The following is a 20,297-nucleotide window of genomic DNA, read 5'->3' as shown; positions in this document are numbered from 1 at the left end:
TCCAAAGGAGAGGTACTGCTGGAGAACTATGACAAACAACATTAGTATTATAGCAGTGACTTCAGATACATTTTTTTACTGTTGGAATGTTAAAAGATCTGTGGATATTTGTTCTATAACAGATTTACTGATATGGTCATAAAAAACATACATTTTCAAGTTCAACGGTTTCCTACAACTTTTCTCAAGCCTCAAATGACTTCAAAGTTTCCTGTTCAAAGCCTCCAATGCTCTGAGTTTCCCATGCTCTGAGTTTCCCATGCCCCTGTAAGATCTCTAAAACATTGCTCAAAACAGTAACACTTAGGCTAGGGCTAGGCAGAGGGAGAGAAGAAGTGTACTCACAGAAACAAAACGCACTGGTCTTGAGCAGCCTCACGCACAAAGTGTTTTGATGACTCCTTCCCAGAAGCTGACCCTGCCCTGTAAACAGTACCTCCCACTATAGAGGCACTGACTACAGACAGAGTTGAGCTGGACAGACAACACACAAAGCAATGCGACTAGAGGGCAATGCGACAGGCAGACCTCTGGTTCAGAGAGGAACTGAGAAAGAGCAGCAGGGCCAAGAGCAGTTCAGCTGCCTTCACATACACGGATCAAGATACGGAAGCCGCCTGCCCCTGTGCTGGCTATGTGTGGCTGCGTGGCTCCCTCCCTCTCTCTCTCTCTCTCCCCCCCCCTCTCTCTCTCCCCCCCCCCCCTCTCTCTCCCCCCCCCCCCCCCCTCTCTCTCTTCCCCCCCCCTCTCTCTCTTCCCCCCCCCCCTCTCTCTCCCCCCCCCCCTCTCTCTCTTCCCCCCCCCCCCCCCCTCTCTCTCCCCCCCCCCCCTCTCTCTCTTCCCCCCCCCCCCCCCCCCTCTCTCTCTCTCTCTCTCTCTCTCTCTCTCTCTCACACACACACACACAGAGAGACGGTCTAGCCACGAGGAAGTCTCCCTCCCTACTTTGACTATTTTTCCAGGCTGATGTACAGACGGTGGGAGAGGAGAGGAGACAGATGTTATTTTATTTCACATGATCATGTAAGATATTTGCTAACTTTAATATTCAGCATTTTGTCACAAATTATTTTTGAAATTGATTACGGCATGTCTCATTTGCTTTCTTTGTATCCTGTGCTTTGGTTCCCTCCCCTCAGGACATTGTAGCTTGTCATTTAATTCCAGCTACCTTAGATCATGTGTAGGACAGATTGTAGAGGACACAACCACCCCATTGTATGGTTATATCACTTTAGAGAACTGAGTCTGTGTTGAGCCACTTCAGTAAGATGTGTTCTTCTTTTATTCATGTCCTTGACTATACCACTATTTCTCACTTCCAAATGTCCTGGCTGTGTTGAAGTGAAGTCCAAACACTAGGATAACACTGACAAAGCTCATCTTTGTCTCATAGGAAAATAGCTTTAGCTTCAGTAGAGAAGAGGGAGGACCGAGGGTTGAACATTTGTGGTGGGGCCCGCATTTTACACATTTTCCAAATGTTCAAATTTGAAACGGTCAACCTATGACATGCCAAGGCCATAGAAAATGTGGGTAATAATAAGCTGGAGAATATTGCTGCACTGGGTTGTGATGCGAAAAGCTCAAGTTTTTTGTGAGTGGTAAAATAGGAAACCCTGACCACACCCCTGTACTGCACTGTACAATACCACACAAAACGTTGTTTTAAAGGCTGGCTAATGACTAAGAATTTTTTGAGAGAGCAGAGCAGGTTAGAGGCCCCACATCCTGTTTGACATCACACACAGAAACACACATTCAGATTTAGAGCCGGATTAAGCCGGTAGTAGGAAGCTCTCTCATCCATTTATATGCAGCTGATACAGTCTTATACTCAGCCCCTCCCCAGATTTGATTTTAAAAGCTAAACATACAACACCCGTTTGCCAGTCACATTCTGTAAAAGGTCTCCACTTTTCAGTTTGCTGCAGCTAGCGACTGGAATGAGCTGCAACAAACACTCAAACTGTACAGTTTTGTCTCCATCTCTACATTGAAAGGCTCAATAATGGACAGTCATACTGACACTTGTGTCTGCTTCGTATGATGTAATGTTGTCTGTACCTTTTTCCCTTCATGCTGTTGTCTGTCCCTAACAATGTTTGTACCATGTTTGTGCTGCTACCATGTTGTGCTGCTGCCTGTTGTGTTGTGAAGCACACCTGATTCAACTTGGCAACTAATCATCAGGCCCTCAATAAGTAGAATCAGGTGTTTTTTGTCCTGGGCTACAACAAAATTGTGTGCTGTTGGGGGCCCTCGAGGACTGGAGTCGGGAACCACTGTCATACAATATTGAGATTTTTACCAAGTAGACAACTGACTCACAAGTCACATTGGTAATCCGTGTCATCGGGCAACCACTATGGATTTACTACTGATTTACAGTAGTCATTAGTGAGGCCACGAGTCTGACAATAACAATGACCATAGGAAAAGATGCTCTCCCTGTTCACCCACGACTGCGTGGCCATGCACGACTCCAACACCAATCGATTGGTTGAAATTCTAAAACGTACATTTTTTCATATATAGACACATCCTATGTATTTTAATCAAATCAACTATATGCACTGAGCTTGTCTGATGCTTTAAGCAAACTGTTTGAGGAAATAATTAAGACACACAAATGACTAGAGGGAGTCTGACCGCAATTGATTTGATTGTGCCGGGTCTGTGCTGTGTTTAAAAAAAAGACAGCGAGTGACTGGGTGACTAGCACCCGCTGTCTCTATCTCCTCCCTGCTGCGGCGACCACCACATGACATCAACAGTGTGTATCGCGGTGTCCATGTTGCTGAAGCTGCAACATAATTACAGCAATTTTTTACTGAAAAGTTATGTTACCGAAATCCCAAATTTATTTAGGAAAAATATTCCGTATTCTATGCATCTCATGCATGTGACCAATAGGGTCTGACCTATAGCATATCCTAAATCACATCAATAAATTGGTTATAACAAACACCGTAACACATGATAGCAAAATGGATGCATTGTTACGGGGGAATGTTTACTGGTTGCTCAGGATGTAAAGGGGAAGTCAGATGTGTGGAATAAATGTGGTACTAGTTGTGGAAAATACTGGAGATCAAGAACAATAAGGTAAGGAGCAAGCGCTGCGTGCATATTACGTCTGCCAAACAGGTGCTGTTAGAATATAATATAATTTTTCTGACCATTTGGAACAATTTAAACAAAACAAAATAAATGATAAGCATACCAGAGTATGTAACGTTTTTGTAAAGCCTTTATTACAGCAAAGACTAAAAAGAGTCACTTTCATTAGTGAATTCAATTTCTGAAATGGAACGGTTTATGTCTGTTTATTGTTACACAAATTATTTAAGGGTTGCTTCATTTCATTTTAAAACTAAAATGCTTGATTGCATTTCTAATCATGTATGAGTCGTATGTGTAAGGTTCTGCTTTTCTTTTCTTAGTCAACCTTGTGTTCTTTTTCTTTGTGTTCTTGAACGTAGCCCTGTTTCTTCGTGTTCTGGAACGTAGCACTGTCTTTCTGTTTAAACTATTGCCTGCCATTGACCACGATTCCTGCCTTCTGTGAAGGCTTAATCAACATCTGCCGCGCTCTGTGTGTGAATCAACACCTTTTTCTCCCTGATTATTCATTACAAAATACCTCACCTAAAAACGGAATGGATTCAGCGGAGCTACAGCGGCGCCTAACCCAGCAAGAGGAGCTTATGAACGAAATTTGCCATGTTCGTAACCCATAGCCCTCCTTCATTCATACCCATGCCTGGAAAATATGACGGTTCGCCTGGGAAATGTCAGGGATTTCTGATGCAATGCAGCAAATACATTGAGCACAACCCCACTAACTTCGCCACCGACAAGAGCAGAGTGGATTTAGTTGTGTCTCTACTCACAGGTAAAGCCCTGGATTGGGCCACCGCCATATGGACGGCCAACAGCACAGAACTTCCATTTTCATGTTCCTTACATCGCTGGAAAGGAAAACTTAAAAGTTGATGCTCACTCCAGCTAGTTTGACCTTCCGACCAGTAACTCAGACCCTACACCCATTCTTCCTTCCTCTTGCATTATGGGACCGGTACAGTGGGAGGTTCACTCTGCCATACAAGAAGCCCTAACCTCTGATCCAGCTCCTCCTGAGACACCAGCTGGGAAGAGTTACGTACCAGCAGCTGTTAGACCCCAACTGATGCAATGGTGTCACACGTCCTAGGGGTCAGGACATCCGGGCATTACACGAACCACCAAACTTCTAGCCCAGAAGTTCTGGTGATCCTCACTGACTTCTGACGTAAGAGATTACATACTCTCCTGTCCAGTCTGCTCTCAAACCTCGTGATCACCCTTCCGGGAAGCTTCAACCTTTGCCAATCCCTCACAGACCCTGGCCCCACATAGCTGTTGACTTCATCACAGACCTTCCTGAATCCTCTGGTAACACCACCATCATTGTCATAGTAGATCGTTTTTCAAAAATGTGTCATCCTGTTCTTCATCTACCTAACGCCATGGAATTGGTGGAGTGTATGTTCCAGCAGGTGTTCCATCTGTATGTGATTCTGGGGGACATCATCTCTGACAGCAGGCCCCAGTTTGTCTCACGGGTGTGGCGAGCCTTCTGTGACCGACTGGGGGTTGCCCTCAGCCTCTCCTCCGAGTACAACCCCCAGACCAATGGGCAGACGGAACACCTGAACCAAGAAATAGGGAAGTACCTCCGCCAACAATGTTCTGCCTCTCCACACGACTGTGTCCATTTCAGTGTGTCCTTGGTTAGCAACTCCCATGTTTCCCTGGGAGGCGAAGCCTGGTACTGTCCCTGCTGTCGCCGACTGGTTTCGGCGTAGTGAGCGGGTATGGGAGACCGCTCACCGGCATCTGCAGGAAGCCTTTAATACCCAGAAATGCTTTGCCAACAGACTCTGCCGACCTACGCCACTCTTTCACCCCGGACAGAGTGTGTGGCTCTCTACCAGAGACATCCGGCTCCGCCTCCCCTGCAAAAGGTCCTGTCCTCGCTTCATTGGTGCCTTCAAGATAACCCATTGCATCAACCCTGTCATGTACCGCCTCCAGTTACCTCATCAGTATAAAATCTCCTTGTCCTTCCATGTGTCTCTGTTAAAACCGCTCACCTACAGTCCTCTTCATCCTCCAGTCTCTACCCGCAGTGCGCCCCCACCGTTGGACATCAGGCTAACCCAAGGATGGACATCATTAGTGAGGTCGGGCACGGATGTTTGGCGATTAGGCCTGGCTCGCAGTTGGCATTCCAATTCATCCCAAAGGTGTTCGATGGGGTTGAGATCAGGACTCTGTGCAGGTTAATCAATTTCTTCCACACGAAGCACGACAAACCATTTCTGTATGGTTCTCACTTTGTGCATGTGGGCATTGTCATGCTGAAAAGGGAAAGGGCCTTCCCCAAACTGTTGGAAGCACAAGAGCCTGAACCATGAACCAGACCATTATTCCTCCTCCACCAAACTTTACAGTTGGCATTATGCTTTTGTGCAGGTAGTGTTCTCCTGGCATCTGCCAAACCCAGATTTGTCTGTTTATTTTTTTTACATTTAACCTTTATTTAACTAGGCAAGTCAGTTAAGAATACATTCTTACTTACAATGACGGCCTAGCCAGGCCAAACCCGGACGATGCTGGGCCAATTGTGTGCCGCCCTATGGGACTCCAATCACGGCCAGATGTGATACAGCCTGGATTCAAACCAGGGACTGTAGTGACGCCACTCGGGATTCATCACTCCAGAGAACGTGTTTCCACTGCTCCAGAGTCCAATGGCGGCAAGCTTTACACCACTCCAACCGACGCTTGGCATTGCGCATGGTGATCTTAAGGCTTGTGTGCGGTTGCTCGGGCCATGGAAACCCATTTCATGAAGCTCCCGACAAACAGTTCTTGTGCTAACGTTGCTCCCAGAGGCAAATCAAATCAAATCAAATGTATTTGTCACATACACATAGTTAGCAGATGTTAATGCGAGTGTAGCGAAATGCTTGTGCTTCTAGTTCCGGCAATGCAGTAATAACCAACGAGTAATCTAACCTAACAATTCCAAAACTACTACCTTATACACACAAGTGTAAAGGGATAAAGAATATGTACATAAAGATATACGAATGAGTGATGGTACAGAACAGCATAGGCAAGATGCAGTAGATGGTACAGTAGATGGTACAGTATATACATATGAGATGAGTAATGTGGGGTATGTAAACAAAGTGGCATAGTGTAAAGTGGCTAGTGATACATGTATTACATAAAGATGCAGTAGATGATATAGAGTACAGTATATACATATACATATACATATGAGATGAGTAATGTAGGGTATGTAAACATTATATTAAGTAGCATTGTTTAAAGTGGCTAGTGATATATTTTACATCAATTTCCATCAATTCCCATTATTAAAGTGGCTGGAGTTGAGTCAGTGTGTTGGCAGCAGCCACTCAATGTTAGTGATGGCCGTTTAACAGTCTGATGGCCTTGAGATAGAAGCTGTTTTTCAGTCTCTCGGTCCCTGCTTTGAAGCACCTGTACTGACCTCGCCTTCTGGATGTTAGCGGGGTGAACAGGCAGTGGCTCGGGTGGTTGTTGTCCTTGATGATCTTTATGGCCTTCCTGTGACATCAGGTGGTGTAGGTGTCCTGGAGGGCAGGTAGTTTGCCCCCGGTGATGCGTTGTGCAGACCTCACTACCCTCTGGAGAGCCTTATGGTTGTGGGTGGAGCAGTTGCCGTACCAGGCGGTGATATAGCCCGACAGTATGCTCTCGATTGTGCATCTGTAGAAGTTTGTGAGTGCTTTTGGTGACAAGCCGAATTTCTTCAGCCTCCTGAGGTTGAAGAGGCGCCGCTGCGCCTTCTTCACGATGCTGTCTGTGTGGGTGGACCAATTCAGTTTGTCTGTGATGTGTACGCTGAGGAACTTAGAACTTACTTCCCTCTCCACTACTGTCCCATCGATGTGGATAGGGGGGTGCTCCCTCTGCTGTTTCCTGAAGTCCACAATCATCTCCTTAGTTTTGTTGACGTTGAGTGTGAGGTTATTTTCCTGACACCACACTCCGAGGGCCCTCACCTCCTCCCTGTAGGCCGTCCCGTCGTTGTTGGTAATCAAGCCTACCACTGTAGTGTCGTCCGCAAACTTGATAATTGAGTTGGAGGCGTGCATGGCCACGCAGTCGTGGGTGAACAGGGAGTACAGGAGAGGGCTCAGAACGCACCCTTGTGGGGCCCCAGTGTTCAGGATCAGCGGGGTGGAGATGTTGTTACCTACCCTCACCACCTGGGGGCGGCCCGTCAGTAAGTCCAGTACCCAGTTGCACGGGGCGGGGTCGAGACCCAGGGTCTCGAGCTTGATGACGAGTTTGGAGGGTACTATGGTGTTAAATGCTGAGCTGTAGTCGATGAACAGCATTCTCACATAGGTATTCCTCTTGTCCAGATGGGTTAGGGCAGTGTGCAGTGTGGTTGAGATTGCATCATCTGTGGACCTATTGAGACACAGCTAGGGCTTTTGCGGTGACCGTATTACCACTACATCGGCAGTCATGACCTCAGTAAAATTGGGAACTCCATGCGCTTCAGCACTCGACGGTCTCGTTCTGTGAGCTTGTGTGGCCTACTACTTCACGGCTGAGCCGTTGTTGCTCCTAGACTTTTCCACTTCACAATAATAGCACTTAAAGTTGACTGAGGCAGAAATTTGATGAACTGACTTGTTGGAAAGGTGGCATTCTATGACAGTGCCACGTTGAAAGTCACAGAGCTCTTCAGTAAGGCCATTGTACTGCCAATGTTCGTCTATGGAGATTGCATGGCTGTGTGCTCGATTTTATACACCTGTGTATATAGGCATAAGTGTATGCATAAGCGCTAACATGTGTATGGGTGTTTTCAATTAATCATCATCACCTTAGAAAGCGCTGTCCATTTCGTTGTGTTAGGCTCTGAAACACCAACCATGTTTTACACTCATTTCAACCTGTTGTTGAACTTCTTTTGTCAAATTGATCAATCAGAATGAGGTGAGTTTTAAAAGCACATACTGTTTTGATGAGTGTTTGATTTTCGATTGTATTTGCATTGATGTTAGAGGAACAATAGAGCCCTGAGTACCAGGCCATTAGGACTTGACGGTCATTAGTAAGTTGAGTACTATAGTACCAACGCATGTCCAGAGTACATAAGAGGAGATTACCGTGACCGTTGTATAATGTGGAATTTTACTGAGGTCATGACTGCCGATGTAGTGGTAATACGGTCACCGCAAAAGCCCTAGCTGTGTCTCAATATATCTCATTCCTCAGAGAGAAATACCAGAGGGGAGGAGAGAATAAAATAGGAGAGGAGAGGCTGCCAGACTGGCCATCTCTACCTCATCTCTCTCTCTATTTTACTCTCTTGGTTTTCGGGTGAGTGGCAAAACAGGGACCACACCCCTGTACCGCACTGTACTATACTACACAAACGGTTGTATTAAAGTCTGGCTAATGACTGATAAATGTTTTAGAGAGCAGAGTGGTTTACAGGCCCCACATCCTGATTGACACTCCACACAGAAACACACATTCAGATTTAGAGTCGGATTAAGCTCACACCACTTCGCCTGACTTACGCTCACTAATCACTAGAATGCAATTCTTACACTCTTGAAAATAGAAATAACAGTTAACCGCACCATGTCAGTGCTTTATTGCATACAACAGTGATTCCCAACTCCAGTCCTCGAGTACCACCAACAGTACACAATGACCAATCAGGTGTTTTTTGTCCTGGGCTACAACAAAAATGTGTGCTGATGGGGGGACTCGAGGACTGGATCACCTGCTACTGAAATTCTGCAAACATCATTCACGTTCCTGTCAGATCTTGACCCAGGCGGCGAGCCAGTATTCCTTTCATTCGGGCCAGTATCTTTCACTGACAAATCTACCTGAATGTCGAGCCCTGTTGTGTGCAGTGTGCGCGTAGGGCCTACATGTCTACCACTTAGTGTAGTCATTAGCGATGCTAATGATAGCCTTACCGTCTCTGGGTAGATGGAAAGGCAATTAAAAGGTAACTACAAAGTAGCATATGCCTACCTGGCAGAATCATGATTATTTGCAGCAATCCTGTGGCCATTTGTTGTGAAAACTCCATCACAAGTGAGCTACAGAAACACCGCTAGCCAAATACATCTGTCTGGCTAGTGCACACCTGAATTAAAGGGTAACTACATAAAAAATAACATGTTTTCTGATTTTTCCCAGACCTCAAAAATGATGTGGTTTAATCATTGTTGTAGACTTGGTTGTTTTTCAACAACAACAAAAAAAGTGTGATTATGAGAGCGAAAACCTGGAAAAATTGAACTTTTCTTTGCTGTTACAGTGCATCCAAACACATGGGCTCTGTATGGAATGCAGGAACTTTATGGGACACAGGCCAGGTCATTAGCAATTATTGTTTATATTTTTTATAAAATTGGTGTGGCCAAATCATGTGCCAGTGCCACCAGTGAAAAAAGTTAGAGTAGAACCCTGAATCATCTTGGAAGAGAGAGGAATATTCTCTCTTTGTAAACTCATTGAGAGTATACTCTTCTCTCCAAGGAAAAATGTGTGAAATGTATGTTGCCTTATCCCTTTCTTGCCACATTTGACTGACCTCAAATCATATTGAATTATTGACTGACAATCTAAAAATTGGAGGAAAAATGTACACAGACGCAGAGGCTATTTGTGCATGGGCAGGATTGCCCTACCAAGTACCAACTAGGGCAGTTCAGCAAACACACAAAGCGAAAGACTGTGAAAAACTTGCATGAATGGACCAAAGTAAAAAAAAAAATATAATAATATTTATTCAATGGAGGGATTCTCCACTGTCCTCATATGATTCATTCTAACATAAGGTTTTTTCAAGGCCAAAAAATAATAGCTTCCTATTGATGCTGAGAAGAAGAGGATAAGACGCCAAGGTAGCTGATCTGCACCTAGCTCTTCTGTCCCTCTTTCACCTCCATGCTCCATCGGTGACCATGGGCCCAGGAGGCTAGCCTGGCCTGGCCTGGTCCCAGATCTCAAACTGTAATGCAAATACATATGTTAGCAAGACAGCACAAACAGATCTGGGACCAGGCTACCAAGTGGCTGCCTGGCTCCCACACAGGAAAAAGGCCATCAGCTACTGAGTCGCTGTACAGATGGAATCACCTTAGTCTGGCAGCAGGGCAGTGCTTCTGGCCCTGGGCTCCCATAAACGTAGCTTTAAAACATAACCAACATCTGCACCTCCTCATTGGGGATCTCTCTCTTATTACAGCTGCTTCATCTGTAGCTACTTGCAACCACTGACTAACAGACCCTGTCTTTGCTTTCACAGCTGCTGATGTTACATAATACGCTACATCCCATTATATTACAGCAAACAGGTCTGCTACAGCCTAGTCCAAGGGCAGGCAACCCTTGTCCTGGAGTAGCATTCACAACTCTAAATTTTATTCATCAGGCTTCCCTAAGCTGAAAACATTGTGTAGAGAATGTTTTGGAGTCTGTGAAAGCTTACGGTATACCATCGTAGGGACATCTGTGTGTATGGGAACTACAACTACCACTGTCAGAGTCTAAATACAGGCATACAATAGACCCATTTCCCTGCTGCGTCATGAAAAGTTTCACGTGCAGTGGATACGATCACATGCAATCAAATGCAGCTCATGAACGTTAACAAACACGTAATCAGATGGTTATGTCTACAACATTGCAGATGTCATCAGAGGATTGATTACCTAGCAAGCCAGAGAGGCCAGGTAAAATACCACAAATAGAGAGATAAAGCCAGAAAAATATATTTGTGGAACATAGCTATAGCCATCAGTCTTGCATGTTTTCATGGTCATCACTCACTCACTCACTGTTAAAGATGCACTATGTAGAAATAGCTCCGCCATTTCCCGGTTGCTAAAATTGAAATAGTTTGCTTTATTTCAGTTTATGTGACGAAACAAGCAAATATAGTGTCGAGAATCTAAACCGCTGTGAAATATATTTTTATAACCAAAAATATCGTATTTTCAGCTGGTGTACAAAACCGAAAGTAAAAGACCCAAAATTAAAACTTGAAAAAGGAAAGCATAGAAATAGCGCACATAAAATATATCTCCCACTTCCTAGACTTGCTTTCAATGAGAATGACAGATCTATAACACACATTTCTATGTGAATTTGGTCAGGTCACCCCAAATGTTACATATTGCCGCTTTAAATTTACCAAGGTCCCGATTTAGCGTTAGTTAGCCAACCTGTTGTCCCGGACAAAAACAGACTCTGTGAATGTGGTGTAACAGCATTTCACCAGTTTATAATTTATTGGAAATGACATGAGATTAAATTCTCTCTATGTCAATTGTACATGTTTCAGGGCAACACATAGACTGAATGTTAAATCAAATGTGTCAGCTACTTTCACCACATGTGCATAAGACTTTTTATTGTATTTGTGTGTGTGTCTGTGTGTCCACGTCAGCAGCTCCAGAGCATCTGTGCAGCACCTGGGACTAAGGAAACTGATGTGTGTGCTAAACCATGGCCTCATCCTCAAAGTAACCTAAAGTGAATCAGGAAGTGTGTAGAAATAATCCCATCCCCCATGCTGTGAGACAGTCTCTGCCCTCTCCCTGTGTACTAGAAGGCCAGCATCCTGGAGTTGCCTCTTCACTGTTGATGTTGAGACTGGTGTTTTGCGGGTACTATTTAATGAAGCTGCCAGTTGAGGACTTGTGAGGCGTCTGGTTCTCAAACTAGACACTCTAATGTACTTGTCCTCTCGCTCGGTTGTGCACCGGGGCCTCCCACTCCTCTTTCTATTCTGGTTAGAGACAGATTGCGCTGTTCTGTGAAGGGAATAGTACACAGCGTTGTGCGAGATCTTCAATTTCTTGGCAATTGCTCGAATGGAATAGCCTTCATTTCTCAGAACAAGAATAGACTGACGAGTCTCAGAAGAAAGTTCTTTGTTTCTGGCCATTTTGAGCCTGTAATCGAACCCACAAATGCTGACGCTCCAGATACTCAACTAGTCTAAAGAAGGCCAGTTTTATTGCTTCTTTAATTAAGATAACAGTTTTCAGCTGTGCTAACATAATTGCAAAAGGGTTTTCTAATGATCAATTAGTCTTTTAAAATTGTATACTTGGATTAGCTAACACAACGTGCCATTGCAACACAGAAGTGATGGTTGCTGATAATGGGCCTCTGTAAACCTATGTAGATATTCCATTAGAAATCTGCCCTTTCCAGCTACAATAGTCATTTACAACATTAACAATGTCGACACTGTATTTCTGATCATTGTGATGTTAGTTTAATAGACAAAAAATGTATTTCAAAAACAAGGACATTTCTAAGTGACCCCAAACTTTTGAACGGTAGTGTATATACCTAAATTGGAATATTCATACGTTTAAAAATAAATAAATACCTGCAGTCAACTTGTGCACTAGGTAATAGATAAAGCAGATCATCATTTCTCCTCTCACATAATTTTTATTATGAAGCTTAAGGGTACTAGTGTCCCAAAACAGTTGTTTGAGGGAAAGTGTCCCAAAACAGATGTTTGTTTACAAAGAAGCACAACGAGCAAAACGGGAGCTTCTTGAGGTCAGCTACTTCTGCAGCGCAACTTAAGTGAGGTGATCAAGTTACACTTGTATGAAATTCACTACTAATGTTTGCCAGCTATTAAGTTAACTATCTAATGTGCCAAATCTAATGTGACAAATAAATTATCTCGAGCTGGGTTTTTCTAAATTGCTAATGCTAGCTAAGTTGCTCACATTAGCTTGCAAGATCAAGCTTCAATGTAACTGCAGCAGACAATCCCCTCCTGGATTAAGGTCCCTACTATCTAATATTTATTTTGTGCATGTTGCAAACTGCGTTTTGAGATACTTGCATAACTTTATGAGCTGGGTTATCTGTCTTAGTAGTAAAAAAATGTATGTGCTCATTAGCATTTACCTAGCATCTTCTACGGGGATTCCTTAGTACTTGTTAGCATTTTGTTAGCATTCTGGTAAGTTACTTTTTAATGTTTTTTAAAGAAAAGGCTCCCCTTGTGTGCACTACCAGTAATACTGTATATCCTGGGATGGCACAGGCACGATATGAAAGTATGGAAATCTGGATACCGCCCAACCCTAATGTAGTTCTGACACCACTGACTGAGAAAGCAAACCCTGACAATATGTATCGTAGACACACACACACACATACCCAGAAACGTGTGCACGCACACATACACACACACCAGGGCTCGACATAAACGCTTGTCCTCTTGTCTGGGACAAGAAAATAAAATTGGCGGACAAGAAGAATATTGATTTGACAAGAAAAAAAGTACAAATAATCACAAAATCAAACAATTACTCAGATCAGAATTGAATCAGAGAGGCCAACATTGGAATAATATTCAAATATTTTTTTATTTATTTAGGCCACTTAAATAAAAAAGCCTACATGTCAAAGTAGAAATGATATGCATACCAAACCAATGCTGACATGAGGGAAGAGCCAGACTTAATTGCATAAATATAGGCTAAACGCCAATCATGTATGACAAATATAACAACGGACAATTACCATTAATGTCAAAAGGCTTGATTCTATCGACAAGGCACGGTTTGTTCAGATAATGTTTACAAGACCGGAGAGTTAAGGACAGTGCCTATTGAGAACCGCACATAACCCACCTTGAATCTGAGCAGAGGCGGTCAGCATTTTGAAACGGTTTAACAATAAACTTAATTGTTTAAAACCTGGACATTTTATGAAGCATGTCTTACCTTGTTCCAAAGTAGCCTAGCCTAGCCAAAATACTAAAATAGAAATGTTGAGGGAATTATTTGATAAAATCTTAATATGCCATTGAAACCAGCATTTTTCTCATATTCTATTGGTTTTCAAACCAAATTACTTTTTATTGTCCAGCAGCATAAGGCATAATCCTAGTCATATATGTAACCCATGCTAGTTGATGCATCTTTATATCTCTCCTTTTTCTTAATTTTCATCTCTGTCACATGAAACTGCTCATCAGAAACAATGTTTGTATTGGAACCAGGACTTAAAAAGAACTGATGTTGGCACAAGATGGAGGGACTGTTGGAGCATAACTAACAAAATTACAGTTAACGTAAATGTATGCTTAATCCAATATAAACTAATGTGTATAATTTATTATACAAGAGACAAAGTTCACAAATGCTACAGCACAACAGCAGAGTCATGTCTTAATTGTAAAACTAATAATGACTCAAATATCCATGCTTTCTGGGAATGTTATAAAGTCCAAAAGTCATTGGCAGAGCAAGAAAGTTGGTTGTCAGAAGTTTTACAATGTAAACTTACTTTTAGTCCATCTGTTTGCATATTTCAAGACATGCATATGGGGGTGTAGTGAGATACCCAATGGGCTGGATGATTCTCTTCTCATCATTTATCTTGAAAAGACGCATTCAAAAAATGTGGAAATCAATCAATCCGCCATCATTAACACAATGGAAAAATCAAATGGTATATTATTGAAATAACTTGGGCGACCAAGAAAAACAAATTGGTACAATTGAAGGCCATGCCGCAAACAATAATGCAGGCACTAGGGATGGGGGTGTGAGTATGCAGATCTGGGGAGATGATATTTAGTCATTGTTTGTGTGCATCTGTAAGTTGTTGTTCGCATGTGTATGTTTGTATCTGGTGTGGATTAAAAAAATAAACAAAATAAAGCAAGAGAACAATGTTTTCCCGATAATGGTATTTTGGAACATTCCCACTGTTGAGCTTATAATATGCAGAAATCAAACTGTATCAACATTTTAATCTAAACAGTCTGATCTGTTGCATTAGCCTCTTTGCTTTTTTTGTTGTTTTAAAAAAAAATGTGCAGTGATTGTATGAATTTAGGATCTGTCATCCCAGAACCCCCCCCCCCCCCCCCCCACCACTTCACCACTATCCAGAACCTGAGCCAGTCTTTCATGTATATTTCATATTTTTCACAGAGTCAGAGCTGGACTCCCGAAGGGCCAAACTTCCTGTACTGCCAGTGTCAAAGCTCTCTCGCAATAATCACAGCAGGTCAAAGCCACATCTCAGCAAACTCAACCTCAGCTGCCGGCCTTGTTCCAAAGTGTGTGTGGTGTATTCCATAGAGCAGGGTTCCCCACCAGGCAGCCTGCGGGAGGAATTTGGCCTGCGGGTGGTTTTATTTGGGCCCCCAAGTTTTCTGAGCAAAAACAAGTTTTCCTTTTTGGACATAAAAGACTGTAAAAACACCAGACAATCAGCTCCAAGTGATTTTAATTTAGGAAATCTGTTCCCAAGTATTCACACTCATAATAGAGAGACATGATTGTGTACAACTGTAAGCAAGGTTTGAAATTATTACACATTAGTTAAATATTATATATTTGGGGGTTTCTTACGGTCAATTTGCAGTCTACAAATTATTTGTAATTATGTTCCGGGGCCCCCGAGCATCCACTCAAAAAAAACATCTAGTTGATGATCCCTGTCATAGAGACCCATCCATAGAACTTGGACACAGCTTAAACAAAGCTCTGGAACTGCTGGAAGCTACTTGCTAATGTGTAGGCCTAATACCACAGTGGCATAGTCCTACCAGTGAAAGAAGCTAGGATACCCATTACTGCAATAGCACAGTGACATACCAGTAGTACTATTGTCTACGATGCCACAAATATTCTCTGATCCCTTAAAAGGTGTGTCACCTAGGCTTATGTGTTAGCTACACAGAGCTATGGCATGACAGCTATTTGATGCTCATTTCATTATGGGTGTTTAAGTATCAGCCACATCAGACTATAATAGCTGGGCCGCCTCCCAGCTGTGGTGAACAAACATTTCATGCCGCCACTGACTCCCACACACGGACGTCATAGACATCCATAAACCTGCTACCCCTGTTTACCTTGAATGGTTGCCTGAATACCTCTGGACCATCATTTCAGATAATGTTTTTACTGCTGATGCAAAAGCTCATTTTAAGCATAAAATTGAATATGAATGAAGTAAAAATAGGCTACTTAAGTACTGGACATAGTCATCCAAAACAGCTAGGCTAGACAGCCATGTGCAAAGACTCTAGGAATGCTTATATATCTGACTGAATGGCTTGGCCCAGATGACTGCCCAGCTAGCACATTTGGTTCCTTGGAAGTTGTGGGAATGTACATGTTTGGTTTCCCATTGGTTCTGGGAATGAAGTCATAAGTTTCCTGACTGGTACAAAATGGAACGTTTTTTTTAAAGTTCTGAGAACGGAAGTGAACCTTCTGGGAATGTTTATTTTTAGATTGCAGGGAGGTTCTTAGAACGTTTTACTCTGGTTCCTTTAAAGTTTTCCTGGGAGTTTTCCCGGAAACTATAGGTTATTTTGAGGTTTTTGAATAGCTTTCTTAACTTTCACTGAATGTTTCAAGAAGACTTTTAATAACACTGCTAGCTTATTTTGGGTTAACATTTTTGTTACTCCAAGCACAGATAGGACAAATGTAAATGTATTTAGGCATTCATGTATTTTATATTGTGACATGGAATCAGTGAGATTCGGAACTATAATCTTCTGTTTTCTATCCATGGAATTAGTCCATTGAGCCACAAGGATGGAGCTAGCATAACATGTATTTTACGCGTACAAAGCTGTTCATTTTACTCTATTCAAACAGACACAATTTCAATGGATACAAGCACTCATTAAGATCAACAGAACAAGTTAGAGGATAGAGAACGTTTTGTTGATGTTGAGAACAGAATGTATATGTGTTTAAATAACATTCTTAGAATGTTTCCTGAATGTTACAAAAGTTGTATGTTTTTTTGTGGAAAGTTTTCTTAACGTTCTGAGAACGGAATGTACAGTTGAAGTCGGAAGTTTACATACACCTTAAACATTTAAACTCAGTTTTTCACAATTCCTGACATTTAATCCTAGTACAAATTCCCTGTCTTAGGTCAGTTAGGAACACCACTTTATTTTAAGAATGTGAAATGTCAGAATAATAGTAGAGAGAATGATTTATTTCAGCTTTTATTTCTTTCATCACATTCTCAGTGGGTCAGAAGTTTACATGCTACCAAATACTAATTTAGTGTATTGCCTTTAAATTGTTTAACTTGGGTCAAATGTTTCGGGTAGCCTTCCACAAGCTTCCCGTTGGGTGAATTTTGGCCCATTCCTCCTAACAGAGCTGGTGTAACTGATTCAGGTTTGTAGGCCTCCTTGCTCACACATGCCTTTTCAGTTCTGCCCACAAATGTTCTATAGGATTGACGTCAGAGATTTGTGATGGCCACTCCAATACATTGACTTTGTTGTCCTTAAGCCATTTTGCCACGACTTTGGAAGTATGCTTGGGGTCATTGTCCATTTGGAAGACCCATTTGCGACCAATCTTGAACTTCCTGACTGATGTCTTGAGATGTTGCTTCAATATATCCACATCATTTTCCTTAATCATGATACCATCTATTTTGTGAAGTGCACCAGTCCCTCCTGCAGCAAAGCACCCCCACAACATGATGCTGCCACCCCCGTGCTTCACGGTTGTGAAGTTGTTCTACGGCTTGCAAGCCTCCCCCTTTTCCTCCAAACATAATGATGGTCATTATGGCCAAACAGTTCTATTTTGGTTTCATCAGACCGGAGGACATTTCTCAAAAAAGTATGATCTTTGTCCCCATGTGCAATTGCAAACCGTAGTCTGGCTTTTTTATGGTTTTCAGGTTATGTTGATATAGGACTCGTTTAAGTGTGGATATAGATACTTTTGTGTACAGATGAATGAACCAGACTTGTGGAGGTCTATAATTTATTTGGCTGATTTCTTTTGATTTTCCCATGATGTCAAGCAAAGAGGCACTGAGTGTGAAGGTAGGCCTTGAAATACATCCACAGGTACTGTCACGTTCTGACCTTTATTTCCATTGTTTTGTCATTATTTAGTATGGTCAGGGCGTGAGTTGGGGTGGGCAGTCTATGTTTGTTTTTCTATGATTTGGGTATTTCTATGTTTCGGCCTAGTATGGTTCTCAATCAGAGGCAGGTGTCATTAGTTGTCTCTGATTGAGAATCATACTTAGGTAGCCTGGGTTTCACTGTGTGTTTGTGGGTGATTGTTCCTGTCTCTGTGTTTGCACCAGATAGGGCTGTTTAGGTTTTCTCATGTTTATTGTTTTGTTAGTCTATTCATGTATAGTTTTCTTTATTAAAGAACCATGAATAGAAACCAAGCTGCATTTTGGTCCGCCTCTCCTTCAAGTCAAGAAAACCGTTACAGGTACACCTCCAATTGACTCAAATTATGTCAATTAGCCTATCAGAAGCTTCTAAAGCCATGACATCATTTTCTGAAATTTTCCAAGCTGTTTAAAGGCACAGTCAACTTAGTGTATGTAAACTTCTGACCCACTGCAATTGTGATACAGTGTATTATAAGTGGAATAATCTGTCTGTGAACGATTGTTGGAAAAATTACTTGTGTCATACACAAAGTAGATGTCCTAACCGACTTGCCAAAACTATATCAAATCACACTGGATGTATTATACTTTGCATTGGGGCATACTTATTTCACTGTACAGCCTTACCTATGGATTGTGGATCAATGATGTATCAGTCTACTCAGTGACACCCAGAGAGCATTAGCGTCATAGCTCTTATTGCAACTGTGAATTGAGCCACATGTATTGTCAACCTATGTGTATTGAACACTATTCCAGAGGAAAAACAATACTGCGTGGATGTTTTGGAGTCTGATAAGTCTGAGGAGGACATTGAGAAAAAATATTGGGTATTGAGTAAACTGATACCCCATTTTATTGATCCCCAATCCTTAGGTAAAGCTGTACAGTGCAATATGAATGTACACACAATAGGCTGACTGGGGAGGTGATTTCACAGTCCTGCGATAAGAGCTACAACGCTAATATTTGCGTAAACTCTTCACAGTTGTGTTCTGTGGGTGTCACCGAGTATTTCTTGCTTCACATTCCAACCTTGTTTAACATTATCTAGTCTAAATATGGCATGATTCCACCAATTGTAACCTTCTGCATCACTTTCAAAGAGTTACTTTTATTTAGCAGGCAAACCACAAATTCCACTATTGTGCCTAATCCTTATTGTGGCTAGCTTCACAACACAACCTGGTCCGGTCGAGCCTCACTAGCCAGATTAAATATATATATATATATATATATATACACATACATTTTTTTTTTTTATTGAACCTTTATTTAACTAGGCAAGTCAGTTAAGAGCAAATTCTTATTTACAATGACGGCCTACTGGGGAACAGTGGGTTAACTGCTTTGTTCAGGGGCAAAATGACAGATGTTTACCTTGTCAGGTCGGGGATTCGATCAAGCAACCTTTTGGTTACTGGCCCAACACTCTAACCACTAGGCTACCTGCCGCCCCAAAAGCTAAACTGGCTGGCTATCTGGCTAGCTATTTATTTTTATGAACTGAAGTGCAATTTCAATAGGCAAACAACAAGTGGCTACCTAGCTAATACTTAGTCACAACTATTCTTAAATCATTGCTAAGAATAATGAAAATGACTGCAGTTTCTACTGGTCATTGTTTTCAGGCTGATTGTATTGGTGCTAGCTAGGTACCAAGCTAAAGCTAGCTAGCTACCCAGTAGTTGAGGTCGAACAAATAATGCTTTATTATTAACGCAGTAATGTAAACACATCGTTCGTGGCCGGTGTTTACTTGTTTGCAGACTTTTTTGTACAGCTTTGACAGTGCTACTGATAGTAGTGGTGGTGCTTGGCTTGCATGAGCAAATTCAGAACACACAAGATTCTATAATAGAACTGTGTTATTTGACGTGCCAAATTAAAAGCTTAGTGTCAATTATTTTCTGTGGCTGTAATATAGAGGACCCAGCAAGCCAAACCTGTTCCCCATAACGTGAACTCCAACAGAAATAACTTAAAATGTATAACTTCAAATTAACCAGATCGTTTGCACTACTGGTCTCATTTTAATTTAACTGTTACAAATCAACTTGCAAGTTTGCTAGCCAACAAGCCTGCTAACGTTAGCCCCCCCAGCTACGGCTGGTCGAAATGGCCTAAAAATCATATCTCAATTTTGCAATTTTTTGGGGCCGATTCACGATATACACTACATGACCAAAAGTATGTGACACTTGCTTGTCGAACACTGGGCTGGGGCTGGGGACACGCACCTCAGG

At 42.3% G+C, this 20,297-nt stretch overlaps 1 protein-coding gene across 3 annotated transcripts in view; it reads right to left on the bottom strand.

Annotated features, from left to right (window-relative positions):
• The window catches only part of LOC109872642 (cytospin-B-like), a 171,800-nt gene that overhangs the window by 129,110 nt on the left and 22,393 nt on the right, over positions 1-20,297 (bottom strand). The window contains exon 1 of one of the 3 annotated variants that reach the window (XM_020463953.2): positions 346-612. The exons of 1 other annotated variant lie outside the window; for it this stretch is intronic. The gene's annotated coding sequence lies outside the window, so the exon portion shown is untranslated. Of the gene's footprint in view, positions 1-345; positions 613-20,297 lie in introns of those variants that run through there. One more of the 3 variants, XM_020463950.2, reaches the window with a different exon arrangement.

Source organism: Oncorhynchus kisutch, linkage group LG28 (genome assembly GCF_002021735.2).
Source record: "Oncorhynchus kisutch isolate 150728-3 linkage group LG28, Okis_V2, whole genome shotgun sequence".
In the NCBI taxonomy this organism is placed as follows: domain Eukaryota; kingdom Metazoa; phylum Chordata; class Actinopteri; order Salmoniformes; family Salmonidae; genus Oncorhynchus; species Oncorhynchus kisutch.
The sequence above is the reverse complement of the archived record's forward strand: the minus strand, read 5'-3'. Positions and strand labels throughout refer to the sequence as shown.